The 16,408-nt window shown below is 47.1% G+C and overlaps 1 long non-coding RNA gene across 1 annotated transcript; it reads right to left on the reverse strand.

Annotated features, from left to right (window-relative positions):
• Positions 1-11,435: 11,435 nt before the first annotated feature.
• LOC306815890 lies at positions 11,436-12,608 on the reverse strand. The gene is made up of 2 exons (XR_013777514.1): positions 12,011-12,608; positions 11,436-11,842 (listed from the first exon to the last, which is right to left on the reverse strand). It is a non-coding gene; the product is annotated as an uncharacterized lncRNA (long non-coding RNA).
• Positions 12,609-16,408: the final 3,800 nt, after the last annotated feature.

Genomic DNA, 16,408 nt, shown 5'->3' on the forward strand with positions numbered 1-16,408 from the left:
CTGCTTTCTGTGCCTGCACTGCCACAGCTGCTGGGGAACACACGGGCACAATCCCACTCTGGCTCTCGATTACACTCACACACTGGGCTGGGGGGGATTAGAAAATCACAAAAAAAAAACTGGGCTGGTGCTGGAAAATATACGTAGCTTAAATTTTTTAAAATTTCATCTTCGTACTCAGGCTTGGTTTGCCTTCCTCTTGGGGAAAGGAATTTTAAAGGGTTTTTTTTTAAAGGGAGGTTGCACCATTGTACAGAGATGAATTTAACATCTCAACAGATGGGGAATGGCCCAAAAGATCCCCACAAAGATAACAACCAGCAACAAAACATATAGGACCACCAGCAAACATCAAGGAACACCCACCTCAGAGACAACTCCGGGTGGAGCTGGAGACACCTGGTCTGGAAAAGGCTGAGAAGGAAAATCAGGAGTGCAACCTAATTAACATCAGAAGGACAGAATCAGAAGCAAAGAAATCCGGGTCCAATAGGATACCAAATAGTAAGAACTACACAACTTGGAAGCAATGAACACTAAACAAATGGATTTCTATGGGTTCAGACTGTACGAAATTTAGTAAAAATATAGTAAAAGTCACGTGCCAGAGAACGATTTTTTCTGCACACTCGGCCTATGTGTGGATGAAATGATTTCTGTTGCACATCCGGGCAAGAACCAAGTAATGCCTTGACTCTTTAACATTAAAGATATCAAGTAAAAAGCAGATTGTGAGGGTGCACATGTGAGCCAGGGGATGGCTGCCACGGAAGATTAGCATCGGTTCCAGGCAGCCAGGAGAGGAGCTGTAGAAATGCAAATTGACACTGCTGGGGCAAAGCACACATCTATCATTTGAATTACAGGATTAGATTACAATATTTCCTCGAAATAATAATCAGCCACACAGTTCAAGCTCTTCACCTTTCTACCGACCCACCCCAGCCAAGGAAAAGGTGAGATTTGCAGAAAATTAAATGTCTCAAACTGCTGTTTCTACTTAGATGATAACTGAAAAGTGGTGAAACAGATAATAGTGGACATAAGAAAGCTGCACATATTACAGTCCAAATGCAGAAAGGATGGGAATGGGACACGTGTTCGTGGTTCCCTGGCAGACCATGGGTTAAACGAATGCTGTTCCTCCCCTGATGTGCTGCAGCAACTCTCATCTTTTTCCCGTGCCCGACACCTTGCTGAGTGCAGCTCATTCAGCAGCTGAGCAAGGGGATGCAGGTGGCAGCCAGGCCTGATCCAGAAACGGCTGCAAAAGGACAGGGAGGGAGGGCACTGAGAATAATCCCAAAACCTAAGAGGAACCAGAGTCAAAGAGTGAATCTGCCTGGAAATACGACCAGGGACTTGTACATTAGAAAGAAATGGAAGAAATCTTCAGTTCAGAAGATGTTACTTATCGACACAGACTGCTGCTCAGCCAAAATCCTGCTCAATTCCTGATAGTCTAGAAAGAGAAACACTTAACAGAGCCGTGAAAATCGGATGTTATACTAAAGGAGGGGTGCATATCAAGGGGACATGCAGCAGGCGGATCGGGAAATCTGAACCTTCCAAGCGCCTCAGCCAGTGGGGAAAGGGAGAGGGAGATGCGGCCGGGAAAATGAGGATAAAAAGGAGGCTGAGTTTTAGAGACCGCATGGCAAATGCCCATAGACTCTCCCTTTGCTCATCAATAAAGTCACTTTACAGGACTCCTCTGTCTCCTTTGTGCACACAAACCTCTGGCGATGTGAATTTTCCCCCACAGCCCCGGGGCCTCTCTCAAACATCCCTTGCCCACCTCGGGCTCCTGCAAAGGCTCCAGGTGGGTCCCGGCTCCACCCCGGACTCACCCCCAGCTCCCACCGCCCTCAGCTCCCGCTCACCCCGAGCTCCCGGCGGTTCAGGGCAGCAGCGGCTCCTTGGCCCGATGCCCGGGCCGGGCCCAGCGCGGAGCCGCTCCTCAGGCGAGGAGAGAAATGGCGGAGCGAGGGAAAGGAGCCCATGCTGGGTGCAGAGCCCGCCCCTCGCTTCCATTGGCTGATTCTGCCGTCACTCCTCATTCTCGCGCGCTGATTGGGCAGACGGGGAATAAGCCCGGCCCCGGGGCCAAAGGCACCATTTTCAAACCTTCTGTGCGGCCCGGCATCGGCCGGAGCCTGGTGAGGCGGCGGCGGCGGCGGAGGAGGAGCTCGGTGGTGGCCGCAGCGCAGGTGGGAGCCGCGCCCGGTTCTGCGGGGGCTTGGAGCTCGCTGCGGGCGGAGGGGGCGGCAGGGGGCTCTGGCGGGTTCCTTGTGCTGTGCCCGGCCCGTGTTCCCCCTGGGCTGAGGGCGCTGATGCAGCGGCTGCCCGCGGTCTCCTTCTCTCTGTGAGCTCGGCAGGAGCCGGTGCCGGAGCAGCGACTCACCGCGCTGCGGGCGCTGCCGCTCCCGGGCCCACAAAGGCGCTCCGGCAATGGCGCCTTTGCTGCGGCACGATCGCCGTGGGGGCGGCACCGGGGCCGGGCTTGTCCCCGCTCTGCCCAATCAGCGCGCGAGAATGAGGAGTGACGGCAGAATCAGCCAATCGCAGCGAGCGCAGCAGACTCACTGCACTCTCCCTAATAGATTATTCCACTAATTATTATTAAGCATCGAGTTCCAGGTTTGTACAGGTCCATGGGCTGTTCGTTTTATTTCTTCCACAATTTTAGTAATTACTTCACTATTATTATCAATTTCTGAGCAGCATTCAGAAGTATTGAACTTCCTACACATTTCTCCTTCTTCAGCTAATAGATAGTCTGGGCTAGTTGATTTTGATGTACTGCTGCTCTAGTTTGAGTAAGTTGTTTAGCTATGAATTCCATTGCTCAGGCTGTTCAATTGGCAGTAATTTCTATTACAGCTTGTAGTCTGATAATTCTATTTAGCAGATAAATTGGAGTGGATAGCCCCAGCTCCCATCTTGAACCCAGGTCTGGTCCATAGTACTCAATAATTCATCCTGGGGGCCATTCATTATCCTTTGAGATTTGTGTTCCCCCTGTGGCAGGGCTGCTGTTGTTTTGATACAAAGTTTTATACAAGGGAACTCCTAACACTCTATTCCCTTTTTCTTTTGGTAATGTGAAAAACGCAGGCTGGATAATCCCTGGAGTACATGTCCCTCTCCATCTTTCTGGTAGGGTATTATAAACCCTTTTCCTGCAGATCCCAAATATTCTGTTTGGGGCTTTCCAGCTTAGTTGAACTGATTTAGGTTGTTGCCAATAGATGCTTACACTTTTTACTTCTTCGTATGGGTTGGCTCTATTCTTATTATACCAGCCTAGTCCTGTAAAATTGTTCTTTCTACACTTACCTTTACTTAACTTTCCCCAATATCCTTTTGGAGCTTTGGGCCACCAAGACTGACTGCTTGTATTTGTAATGAGGATAGTCATAGAGGGGGTGTGCCCCACATATTGGTTAAGTTAGTTCCCTGATGTGTTATACACACTTCTCCTGTTTCCTCATGGTTTAGAACTCACCCTTCAGGTCTATTGACTCCCCTCGATATTTCCATTTGATTCCAATAACTGCTCTGGGTCTAATCCCTCCCCCCTCCATGGCCACTGTTCAGTCATTTGTGTTCCTCCACAGATCCAGCAGTGAGTTAAGTCAGTTCAGTGGTAATATCAGTAAGTAATTCAGTAGAAATTTCTTTCATGAATTCCACAAATAAATTCTTTCCTGAGGTGGGTAAGTCCCGTTTGCTGAGTTGTTGTTTCAATTTCTCGTACAAGTTAAAACTTCCCTTATGGTTTGTCCTTCTTCCCTGAACACTTTAGTTATATTCTTTATCAATTCTTCCTTGTAGTGATCTTGCACTCCTCCCTGATCTGCATATCCTCACATACCTTCTTTTGTGAAGCAGAGGTGTGCTTCTCCTACTGGGCAACTTTGCTATGCTGATGGAGCCCACCCTCCTTTTCCCAAATTGGTGGCTCCCCAGTAACTTTTTCCCATGATAATGGAGGTTTCTGAGTTGTGCTTATTATAGCAGGCTGAATTGGTGTGTGTGTGGAAGGCAAGGGTGGATACTGTGTGTCTGCCATACCCAATTGTCTGGTAACACTTGGAACAAGCATCAGCACTATTTCCTTTTGTCATAATTAGCAATAGGATGAGTCCCATGACTGTTTTCATCCCTCTGCCTCCCTCAAGGCCTGTGGGGTTTCTATTGGTAGCCAAGGTTTGTTTAATCTTCTGGGCTGCAGGGAGTGTGTCCTGGGGTCTCCCACTTTGTCTCTCTCTTTTGGTGTCATTTCTTAATTTTGTCCCAGCCTTGAGCTTTAACATTCCAGTAGGAGGCACAGCAGTAACAGCACGGTATATGCAACCCTTTCCAGCACTCTTGTGCCAGTACCTCTGCTTTGGCTTTCTTCTTTCCTTTCCTTCCATTCTCACATGACTTCCACCAGTTATGATTATTAATTTTGATTTTTTCTTGGTGCTGATAGGGTATTAAGTACCTTAACAGTTTCCTTATGTTTGTTTCTTTTACATTGGACACATAATGCAATGGGAGATACCCACCATTGGAATGACATCACCACAACTCAGCACAGTGTGGATCCCTTTTTTGATGAACGGGTTACAGTCACACCCGGGTTTGGGACAAGTGACTTTTAGTCTTGATTGGGAGATCTTGGAGACAAATTGATCTGGTATTGACATCAAGTGCTCTGAATTTGCATTTTGAGGTCTCCTGGCTCGGATGTCCCTGCCCAGCCTGCAGTAGGAGGGGTTACAGCACCTTTGACTCTCCTCACATGTGTCCATCCCTTTTCAGCTGTCTGTGCAGCTGTTTCAGTCATTAATAGAACTAAATACAGTCCTTCCCATTTTGGATCTAGACTTTTTTCTTTCCATACTTTAATTATCACATTGTCCTGGCTTAATCTTATGTATGGCAAATCCTAGAGGGACAGTTTGAGCTAAAATTCCCTTCTCCCTTAATTCTGCAAGATTTTGTTGATTGTTTTTATGTAATTCTGGAGGGAAGAGTCCTGCACTAAGGCTGGATCAAGGTGTGCTCCTTTAGGGCAAGACATACCATCCAGCATTTCATATGGTGAAATCCCTGTTCTCAAATTTGGCATTGTTGGTATATTAGACAGGGCTAGTGGGAGGCACTTTGTCCATGGCATTTTAGTCTCAACCATTAATTTTGGCAGCTGTTGTTTTGCAGTTTGATTCATGCTTTCAACTCTCCCAGAACTCTGAGGGTGCCAGGGTGTGTGATACTCCCAGCTGATGCCTGGTGCTGAGGTCAGTAACTTCAGCACCTTTGATGTAAAGTGTGTCCCCTGGTCTGAGTCTATGGCTTGGACCAGGCTACACCTTGGCATTATGTGTTCTATCAATATTTTGGCTGCCACTTGTGATGTGGCTCTAGCTGCAGGGAATGCCTCTACCCAGTGGGTTAATTGCTCTACTATTACTAGTAAATATTTCCACCTTCCTATTGTTGGTAATTCTGTAAAATCTGTTTCTATTCTTTCAAAGGGTCTGTAAGCAGTTTTCCATCCTCCTGATGGACCTTGTTGCACACTGTTTTATTAATTTTCTGACAAGTTAAACAACTCTGGATGCTCTGCTTTGCAACATCAAAAATGCCGATGCATCAAAAAAATTTTAAAAATTGGTCTGCTAGTGCTTTGTTTCCCCAATGAGTTTGTTGATGTAATTGTTCAGTAATTTGTCTGGCCTGGGCTTTAGGTAAAATTTCCCTGCCATCTGGTAAAACCCATTTATTCACATGTGTTCTGCCTTTAATTTCCTTATCGCTTCTTTTTGCTGGGGAGTAAACAGCTTCTGTAATTCCTGGTTGGAAGTGGATCTCTAACTGTAGTACTTAATACAGATACTGTTTTTTGCTCTAATGCTGCTTTTTTTGCTTCTTTGTCAGCCAGATTATTCCCTCTTGTATGACAGCTTGTTCCTTTTTGGTGCCCTCTTATGTGGACCACAGTAATTTCAGTGGGGCCCCTGAGAACTTCTAGTATTCTAACAATTAATTCTTAAGGTATCAATCCCCATCCTTGAGTGTTAATTAACCCCCCCTTCTTCCTCAATCTGTAATATGGTCCCTTTTTTACCCTTTAATTGAGATAGTGCCCTGTAAAGAGCAAATTGTTCACAAGCCTGAGCACCATGTTGCATTTAAAGGTTTGGATTCTACTAATTTTAATTCTTCTGCTCCTACTATGGCATATCCAGATTTTCTTTTCCTTCTCCTACTCTGGAAGACTTGTCTATAAACAATTTTACTCCATCTTTAAGTTCAACTTCCCCCAGGTCAGGTCTATTTTTTGTTTGTAACTCTATAATGTCCAGACAATCATGTTCTAAATTTTCTCCTGGTTCCCCATATAGGAATTGTGCAGGACTTTGAGCAGTTGTTGCTTTTATCTCTAAGTCTGGGGAAGTGATTAGAATAGTTTCATATTTTAATATTAGGGCATTGGTTAGCCATTTCTTGGCTTTTTGATTCAGAATTTTCCTTACATCATGGAGGTGTGTACCACTAGGGGTGCCCCAAATGTGACTTTTTGGGCTTCTTCAATTGAAAGTGCTGTGGCCACTGGGGCCTGTAGACATGTGGGCCAGCCCTGTCTGACAGGGTCTGGCAGTTTAGAATAAAATCCCACTGGCTTTCGACTGCCTGCCCATTCCTGAGTGAGCAGCCCATGTGCCCTTTGATCAGAGCTGTTTACAAGTGATTGAAATGGTCTCTCCAAATCTGCCAGACTTAGTACAGGGGCTTGAATTAAAGCCTGTTTGACCTTTTCAAAACTTTTATCATCCTCCTTTGTCCATTTTTGGTGATTAGTGTTAAGTTTTTCATATAGCAATTTCACTTTCTCACTGAATCCCTCTATCCATTGACGACAGTATCCCAGCAGTCCCAAAATTTTCCTGACTTCTTTTTTGATCTTTGGAGGTCCCAGGCTTAGTATTCCAGTGACTCTATTAGGATCCAATTTCTTTTTCCCTTTACTTAGGCAATGTCCTAAATATTTTACATCTGGTTTTGTAATTTGGAATTGTAATTTAGCTTTGGATACCTTCAAACCCTATTGTTTCAAGAAGTTTAAAAGTTTTATAGTCCCATTTCTAGTAGATTTCTCATCTTTTCCTGCTATTAATAGATCATCTACATATTGTAACAATTTCACTCCTTCTGGTGGCTCAAAAGACTGCATCAATTCTCCTAGGGCTTGCCCGAAGAGATTGGGGGTTCTGTAAAGCCCTGAGTCAATACTGTCTAATGCAATTGTTGTTTTCTGTCCTTATCAGGATCTTCCCATTCAAAGGCAAAATAATCTCTACTACTTTTGCTGATGGGCATGCCCAGAATGCATCTTTTAGATTTATTGCACTATACCAAGTGTAGTCAGGGAACAGCTGATTTAAGGGAGTTTAAGGGTTTGCTCAAATTCTGTACCAATCTGTAATTCCTGTTTATGTTTTTGACAGGCAAAGTAGGAGTATTATGTGGGGACATATGTGGTTCTAAAGTGCCTTGTTGCAAGAAGTTTTCTATGACAGGCTTAAGGCCCTGTCTCCCTTCCAGAGATATTGGATATTGACGAACTCGGATAGGCAAATTGGATCAGTGATTTTCACTTTGGTAGGTTTTATTTGTAACTTTTTGATTTCCCCAGGGGTATACCACACCTCAGGATATATTTGTTCCTCATTTTTTCAGGTTAAGGCATAAATTTTTAGTTGCCCTTGGGATACTTCAGTTTTCAAATCCAATGCTATTATTAAATCTCTCCCCAATAAATTATTTTCTGCCTCTGACAGTAGCAGCAGATCATTTAATTCAGGTTTGCTCTGGGTCTCAATTTGCACATTTTTAATAACAGGGACTGGAAATGGTTTACCTTTTGCTCCAACTACGAGTGCTAGGTTTACACCTTTTTGGTAGATGTTTAATTGTGGATTTTTTTGCTCCTGTATCTACTAAAAATTCCAGCTCCTCTCCCTTGGGACCGATTCTTAATTTTATCAAGGACTCTTTAGATGGTAAGGTCCCAAATACATACAGCCCCTGACACCCCTATTCGTCCCCCTGGAACATGTTCTCCTCCTGTATCCTCTCTTTACAATTTTTCTTTAAATAGCCTTTGTATAACTCCCCTGTGTCCCAGCATCTTAATATTATTGCCAAAGGGCTGCCTGGTGGTATTTCTGCCAACCTACGTGTCTTATCTTTATTGCTTTGTGGATCACAGGAACTTGAACCCCTTTGTGGGTCATTCAGATTTAAAACCTTACTTTTTCTTTGTCCCATTTTTACCTCAAGGGACTATTTTGAGGTGTTTGTGCTCCCCTTGTGTTCTGCCTGGATCCTGCATCTGCTTGGGTCAGGATGGGAAGGAGCCTCTACCTGGGCTGGGATGGCAAAAGCAGCTTTTTCCCTCTTCCCCCTGTGTCTCATGTGTTGCTCTCTGCTTTTCCCTGCCCAGGTCCCACCTCTGCCTGGGCTGGGATGGGAAAAGAACCCAGCTTCTCCCTGGGCTAGGATGGGAAAAGCAGCCTCCCCTCACTCGCTTTGTCCCTTCCCCGGCCGGGTCCCTGGCGGGATCCCGGAACCGCGGATGGAAGGACTCTGCTCTCGCTTGATGGCAAAATCCACGTCTCATTCAGGCAAGCACACAGTCACCTCCACCCAACCTGACAATTACTTACAGCTTCCATGCTCCTGTCTGGGTCTTCCTGCACAAGAATTACAGGTGATTTTGCTGCAGTTTTCCGGGGAGCTCTTTCCTTGCTCAGTCTCTATCGTGAGGTCGTTGGGTCCCGAGAGCCACTGACAAACCGGGGCCACAGTAATGGGGCGCCTCCCCGAAATCCCAGCGCCTCTCAGGGCTCCAAGGACGTCCTGGGTTTTGGCACCAAATTGTTCTAAAATGTCTTGATGCTTAGCAAAATTTAGATTGCTTTATTTTGTATAGATGGAGCAAGCAGCACTGGGAAACATGAGGGGTCACTTCCCACTCCACGCTTCCATCTAACTTGGTTTGCAGTTCCCTCTTTATAGTATGGTTTTCCTTGTAGTCATCAATAATTTTTATTGTTTTGTTGTAGTAATTCTGCGAGGTAAGCAGTGGTGGTCAAAGAAAACTTCCAAACTTCTGTGGGACAGTTCTTCAGACAATTGGTCCTGTAACCATCTGGTCTTGGTAGATAAAAAACAGGAGAAGTAGGAAGCCTGGTCTTTAGCAGATAGTTTGTGATTGATTACACAAAGGCAGGAAATCTGATTCTGCAAAACTTTCAGACTGTGGAAAGCCCTTTTTTTTTTCCTTTTACAAACTGGTATGCAATATTCAATTTAGAAAATTTGTAACAGGAGGATTTAAACAGAATGGGTTTAATCATAATTTCCCTTTATCTAGGTCCATGTTCTTTTCTTATTTTAAGTATGCTGGTTTATACCAGCTCCAAAACTTCTATGATTAGCAAAATCATTTATCAATTATCACATGGCTCTGTTAAGTATTTCTTCTTCTCGAAGTTCAGGATCTTGGCTCAGCAGCAGTCCATGTCAATTAGCAACATGTTCTGAAACTGAAGATTTCTCCCATTGCTTCCTCATGTACAAGTCCCTGGCCCTTTCTCTAAGCAGATTCACTCATTGACTCTGTTTTTTCTCCTGGTCCCTCTTTGGTTTGGGATTATTCTCAGTGCCCTCCCTCCCTGTCCTTTTGCAGCCGTTTCTGGATCAGGCCTGGCTGCCACCTGCATCCCCTTGCTCAGCTGCTGAATGAGCTGCACTCAGCAAGGTGTCGGGCATGGGAAAAAGATGAGAGTTGCTGCAGCACATCAGGGGAGGAACAGCATTCGTTTAACCCATGGTCTGCCAGGGAACCACAAACACATGTGCCATTGCCATCCTCTGTACATTTGGACCAGAATATGATTTATTTTAGTATTTCCTTTGTTATCTGTTTCACCCCTTTTCAGTTATCATCTATTTGCAAACAGCTGTTTGCATCACTTAATTTTCCACAAACTTCTCCTCCTTCTGTTGAAAGATAATCTGATTCTCTCCCATGGTGAAATATCTTGTTCTTCCTTTCTTTGGATTGGTCAGCAGGAATGTCAGGAGCTGGTGCTGTCGAATTGATTATTATTTCAAGGACTGATAATACATTCCTTAGTACATGAAAAAATAATAATAGCATTAATAATAATAGCATAATGAATATTAATCATAGTAGTAAGAATTATAATAATATTTAGTTTTTAACCTCATTATGCCACTCCAATTTTCTGTCTCCTGATATGTATTTCTTAGGGTTCCCAGAGAGTGGTCCATGATATTGTAGGATTTGTTGTGGTGTCTCTTCATGTTTTCCTCAATTTTGGGAGCAGGAGCACCAGCCAGCCAGGGCTGCATCAATTGACCACTTTTCTCTAATTAAATCATCAAATACTTGGATTCCCAACTGGTTTCTCTGGACGAGCAAAAACACCCCAGTGCTCTAATGCACTCTGTATAACTAGACAGTGACAGCACATGTTGGACTGAGGAGAGGGATATTTACTTTTATTTAGTAAAGTTTTAACAACATTCTCCATTTGCTGTTTCTCTTTGCAGCTTAACCAATTTCTGTTGCAGTCAGATATCCTCACTATGGGCTCTGCCTTTAGCTGTGCAAATTCCATCTGTGCAGGCAGGCAGAGCTTGGGGTGAGGGCCAGAGGGAATCAGCCCAATTCCTCTCCCAGGCAAGAATATCCTGGTACCTTGTCCACACTTTGCCCCAGCAGTGTTAATGTGCATTTCTAACCTCTCCTGGCTGCCTGGAATCCCGGCTTCTCTTCCAGAGCAGCCATTGGATGCCTCATATTTGCCCCCCCAAAATCTGCTATTTTTTTTTCGTAGTAACAATATTCTATTAACATTTTATCTATTGAAGTTTACCTTTAAAGCTCTTCTGGTGTTATAAAATCCATCCTTAAGGTGAACATCAAAAAAACCATACCAAAATTTTGATATCACTAAGAGTCACCAACATATATACACAAATAATCCCAATGCAAATGGTCAAACGCTGCACGTGGGAGGAAAAGGTGGGATTGTGCAGGACAATGAGGAAGAGTAGGAGGAAGAGGAATGTGAGCAAGAGTAGGGACACAGGAGGAGGAGGAGCAGAAACAGGAAGCAGCACAAGGTTCCAGCCCTCCCTGTGTCTGCAGCCTCTCCCCAGCCCCAGGAGCGTTGTCCCCATCACATGCAGCAGGTGACCAGAGAGAGGGATCCCTGATTATCACAGGGGTGAATCTTGATCTTTGTGAGCTTTACTGGGCTAAATGTTGGTGTTTTTGTTTTTAGCAGGGGCTGAATCTTTCTATTTTGGATGGGGTTTTGGCCAAATCTTGCTGTTTGGTGGGATTTTCATCTGTGTTGTGATGTTTGGAGGATTTTTGGGCTGCATCTTGGTGTTTTGCAGGTTCTGACACACACAGGACACCCAGTGTCTTCCTGAGTTGCACTTGGGCAAGGAGGAACCCCCAGCCTAATGCCCTCTCCTCTTGTTTTTCCCCCAAACCAGGATTTTTTTGTTCCCAAAGTGTGGGCAGATGGAGCAGGAAGAAAAGGCCCAGAGATCCCTCATGAGGAGGGGCTGCAAACCCAGCCCAGGGAGCTGCGAGGAGGAAAGACCCTCCCTGAGCCGGGAAGGCGGCCGGAGATGCAGGCAGAGCTCAGAGCTGGTGGAGAAGCCTCATGGAGGGGAGAAGCCCCACAAGTGCTTGGAATGTGGGAAGGGCTTCAGCCGGAGCTCTGACCTGAGCAAACACCTGATGATCCACACTGGGGAACGGCCCTACGAGTGTGGGACATGCGGGAAGGGATTTAGAGACAGCTCCAAACTGATCCGGCACCAGATGATCCACACTGGAGAATATCCCTGCGAATGTGGGGAATGTGGGATGGGATTAACAGACAGCTCCAGCCTGGCCCAGCACCAGATGATCCACAGTGGGGAGAAGCCCTACGAGTGTGGGAAATGTGGGAAGAGCTTCAGCTGTGGCTCCAGTCTGAGGCAGCACCAGGTGATCCACACTGGGGAGCGGCCCTACCCCTGCTTGGAATGTGGGAAGAGCTTCAGGCTGAGGTCAGACCTGAGAAAGCACCAGCACAACCACACGGGAGAGAGGCCCTACGAGTGTCCTGTGTGTGGGAAGAGGTTTCCGAGAAGCTCCACTCTGATCAGACATGAGCGGATTCACACAGAGGAGAGGCCCTTCCGCTGCCCCGACTGCGGGAAGGGATTCAACCGCAACTCCATCCTGACTGTCCACCGGCGCATCCACACTGGGGAGAGGCCCTACGAGTGTCCTGAGTGTGGGAAGAGCTTCTCACAGAGCTCAGCCTTGACCCACCACCAACGAAGGCACCGCTAAGGGAAGCCCTGTGAGTGCCCCAACTGTGGGCAGAGCTTCGTGCTCTGCTCCAGCTCCATCCCCCATGGGAGGATTGGTGTTGGATGATCCCCAGTGACCCCCATTGGGCAGAGCCCTGCTGATTCGTGGTCCTGATGATCCGTGTTGGGAAGACACCTGGCGAGGGTGGGGAGGGGGTTCTGCATCATCCTGTCTCCCTGTGGGCACCTGGAGGAACACGGGGGCGGGACCATCCATCTGGATACAAACCAACATTGGGAATTCCTTGGGGAGAGTGCATTTGTTGCCTTTCAACCCCAGAAAATGTTCTGCTTTCAGTCCTGTACTCTGGTGACATTCAGGAATACTGAATGGTGTTGGAGGTCTTTTCCAACCTAAGTGATCACACAATTGTGATTTCCTATTATTAAAGGGTGTCTTCTGAAGCAAAATGGTGATGGATTTGGGCAAAGACCTAGAGTTTGGAGACACTGGAATGGAAATCCATCCAGAAAAGTTTCTTCTCTGCCACCCAAGCACTTGGATCATCAGCTGGCATGGACAAGGAAATGCTTTTCTTCTGGACTTGATTTGCTTTTGAACTAATACATGGGTGGGGACATGGGGGGACAGAGACATGGCAGGACACAGACATGGAGAGTGACTTGGGGACAAATGGACATGGAAGAGGATGTGGCCATTCGTGGGGACATGGGGGAGACATGGATGGAGATGTGGGGGACAATGACAGGGATGGGAACATGGTAGGGACATGGCCATGGGTGAGGACACAGTGGGACATGGCCAGTGACATGTGGGGACGTGGCCAAGGCCGGTGCCATGGGGGGGACTTGCAGGGGCTGTGGGGGATGCTGGGTTTGAGGGGGTTGAGGGTTCCTGGGAGGCACTTGGGGCTTGCTGAGGGTTTTGGGGACCCCAGGCCGAGCGGCTCCAGCTGCGCTGGGAGACCCTGGCAGAGGTTCTGGGGCAGCTGCTCAAGGACCCCCTGCCCTGGAGCCCCAGCCAGGCATTGGGCTCCTGGAAGGGAATGAAGGTCCTTGTCCCCAGGAGGGAAATGCCAGCACTCCCAGGGGGCGGTGGTAGCTGAGAGGCCCCAAGAGGGAGGGGAAAGCCAGACAGAGCTGTCCCCTTCCAAAACTGCAACCCAAAAACTCACAAATCTCAGGAATTCTTCCCAGGAAAAAGCAGCAATGAGGTGCCTGAATTGTGAGATAAGAAGTATGGGACCTCCAGAGTAAGGAGGAGGGGCATGGAACCCCCAAAACCAAGCATGTGGAATGGGGTGGTGGATTGGGGTGCAGTGGGGAAGGCATGGAAGAGCATGGGAAAAGAGAAGCTGGGAACCCCAGAAGTGAGGGAGGGGGCTGGTACTCCTAAATTGTACTGGTAGGGGTCCCACTCTTCCTGCTTTCTAGTACTGCCTCCACTTCCTATTCTTTATGGCCCTTCTGCTCCTTCCTTGGCCCTCCTCCATCCCTTCTCCTGCTCCCCCTGGGCCCAGCGCCCACCCTTGGCTCCCCCCATTTTCCCAACAAGTTGCATCCTGTGGGAGGAGCTGGGATGGAGCCAGGGCAGGTTGGGCTGGGGCAGTGCTGTGCTCTTGGCCCAGTCTGGGCACCCCCCATGCACCCCCAAATTGCCCTGGCATCTTAGGGGATTTCCAGCACCTTTGGGACTGGTCCGGTGCCGTGTTGGGGTTCAGGTTCCTCCCAAGGCCCCCCAGAGCAGGGTGAGAAAGGGGGGACATGACCTTTCCTGGGGGTCCCCATTCCCAATCCATGCCAGGGCCTGTTCTGCCCCCCTCCAATCTTGGCTCCCCTCATGGGGTCTCTCCAGCTCCTTCCCTGCTGGCCCCCAATAAACAGGACCAAGCAAACTGGGAAGCTTTCTTGGGAATACTGGGAGCAGCTCTTTGGGGGCAGAGTGGCACCAGGCTGGGGGTCCCCGGGGGGAGCACACACGTTCACCTGAGTCCTGCTGGTCCCCAGGCAGGTGAGCTCCCAGTACCACCAGTACGGCCCCAGCTCCCCCAACACGCCCCATGCCCAGCGCCGGGCGGTGCCACCAGCCCCAAAGCAGCTGTGCTGTGCCATGGGGGGGTCCCCACTGCCCCACCCCATGCAGCACTGGGAGCACCAGTCCAGACCAGTTTGATGTGTGGGCGGGTGATATCAGAACCCATGGAAGTGCGTCCACTACAAGCCTCTTAGAATCCCTGAAATTGGCAGAAAGCATCAGGATTCTCCCTAAAAAGGGGTCACCTCCACCCAAAAACTAACTGGGAAATCTCCGAAGCCCCCCCCCAAATTTATAACCCCTTAAAACTGGCAGAAAGCAGCAGGATCTTCCCTAATAAGGGCTCCCAACGTCCTTCCCTGTGGGCCCCACTCCAATGTCAGAGCCTGTTGGACTGTGTTAAATAGAAGGTTCTCTGAGTCCCTCAGAGAGAGAGAAGAATGCAGGGATTGAATTAAACCCTTTGGAGAAATTAAAATATATTAAGCCACAGACATGAAGTACAAGTCTTAGTTTGAAGTAAGTAGGAATATTATTTACATAGATATGAAGTAGGAGTTTTAGTTTTCAGTAAGAATATACTATAAGTGCCTTAAGAGAGTTAAAAGCCCTAAAATCTAGTTAATAGTTCAAAAACTTAGCCCCAGAGTGTCCTGGGTTACAATGTGAAGATGTGCCCAAAAGTATGTGTTCTATCACCATCTTCATGAACTGTGGAAACCAAATGGGGCAGAGTTCCTTATCTCCGTGGGAGATATCCTCTGCTAATGGGCCCTCTGCAGAAAACCTGGTGAGGCAGTGTTCTTTATCCTTGCCACAACCCACCCTTCCTCCAGGAAGAAATCTTCTGTTAATGGGAAATTGAATCCCACTGCAAAACTGATAAAATTACATCATCCCTTTGTGAGATGCTCCACCCATGGGAAGGAGCCAAGCATTTCCTACCAAATAAAACTAAGATTTGGAAGCACCAAGGCAGCCCTTACCCACTGGTTTCCAGAGGACAAGAGCTGCCAGACCTTTCTACAGGATCACTACTTCAACAAGATCACTTCATCTGGACTGCTACCACCACCCTAACTAGCAGGGTGTCATATTGTATTCTGACTTTGTCTACGGGGTTTTTTTTACTATTGCATGTATTTTTTTTTCTTTTTCCTATTAAGTTATATTTCTGACTTGTAGTCTCTTACTGGTTTTGGTTTCAAATCAGTACACAGACATAATAAAAACATAGTAAGAACATTGCTTACATTTTTCTAGATAGAACAGATAGAGCTATTTACAGGAATAGACAGATCTATATATGTAAACTATAACATTACTTTCATAGTCTAGAACTAAGATTCTAGTAGCTTTAGAAGGAATGTTTTTAGCTCATTGGATGATTTACAAATAAAGCCCCTTGCACTTGGGTGAGAGACCACCATCTTTATCACCACCTGGAAGCAGAAGAAATGCCAGGCTGCTGCTGCTTCTCCTTCTCAGGACTCTATGCCAAAAGCTTTTAGCCTGGACTTTAATATTCTGAACTCTTTGCCTTTGAGACTGATGCACTTCTGCAATAAACAACTTTACAGCAACCAACAGCTGCTCTAGTCTCTTTGAAGACCCAGACCCATGAACAACTTGACAAGAGCCAGTTGACTTCCCCCTCCCAGTAACTCATCCCTCAGGATTGCAAGGTGCTCCAAAACCTCCTGAGTAACGGGATCTCCCCAAGCTCTTCATCCCAACGTGTGGCTGTCTCATGCCAGGTGCCATCCCAGCCATCCTCCCTCTCCCAAACACAGCCCTGTTCTTGGCAGGGCAGAGCTGCTGCCGGGGGAATCGGTGTGTGCAGGGGATCCTTTATTCCCCTTGAGCAGCTCCAAGCTCCTGAGGGCAAAGTCCTGGTTTCTAGGGCTGTGCCCCTCCCCAGATTTGTCGTGTTTAATACCCAAG

Source organism: Erithacus rubecula (assembly GCF_903797595.1).
Source record: "Erithacus rubecula genome assembly, contig: scaffold_276_arrow_ctg1, whole genome shotgun sequence".
Classification (NCBI taxonomy): domain Eukaryota; kingdom Metazoa; phylum Chordata; class Aves; order Passeriformes; family Muscicapidae; genus Erithacus; species Erithacus rubecula.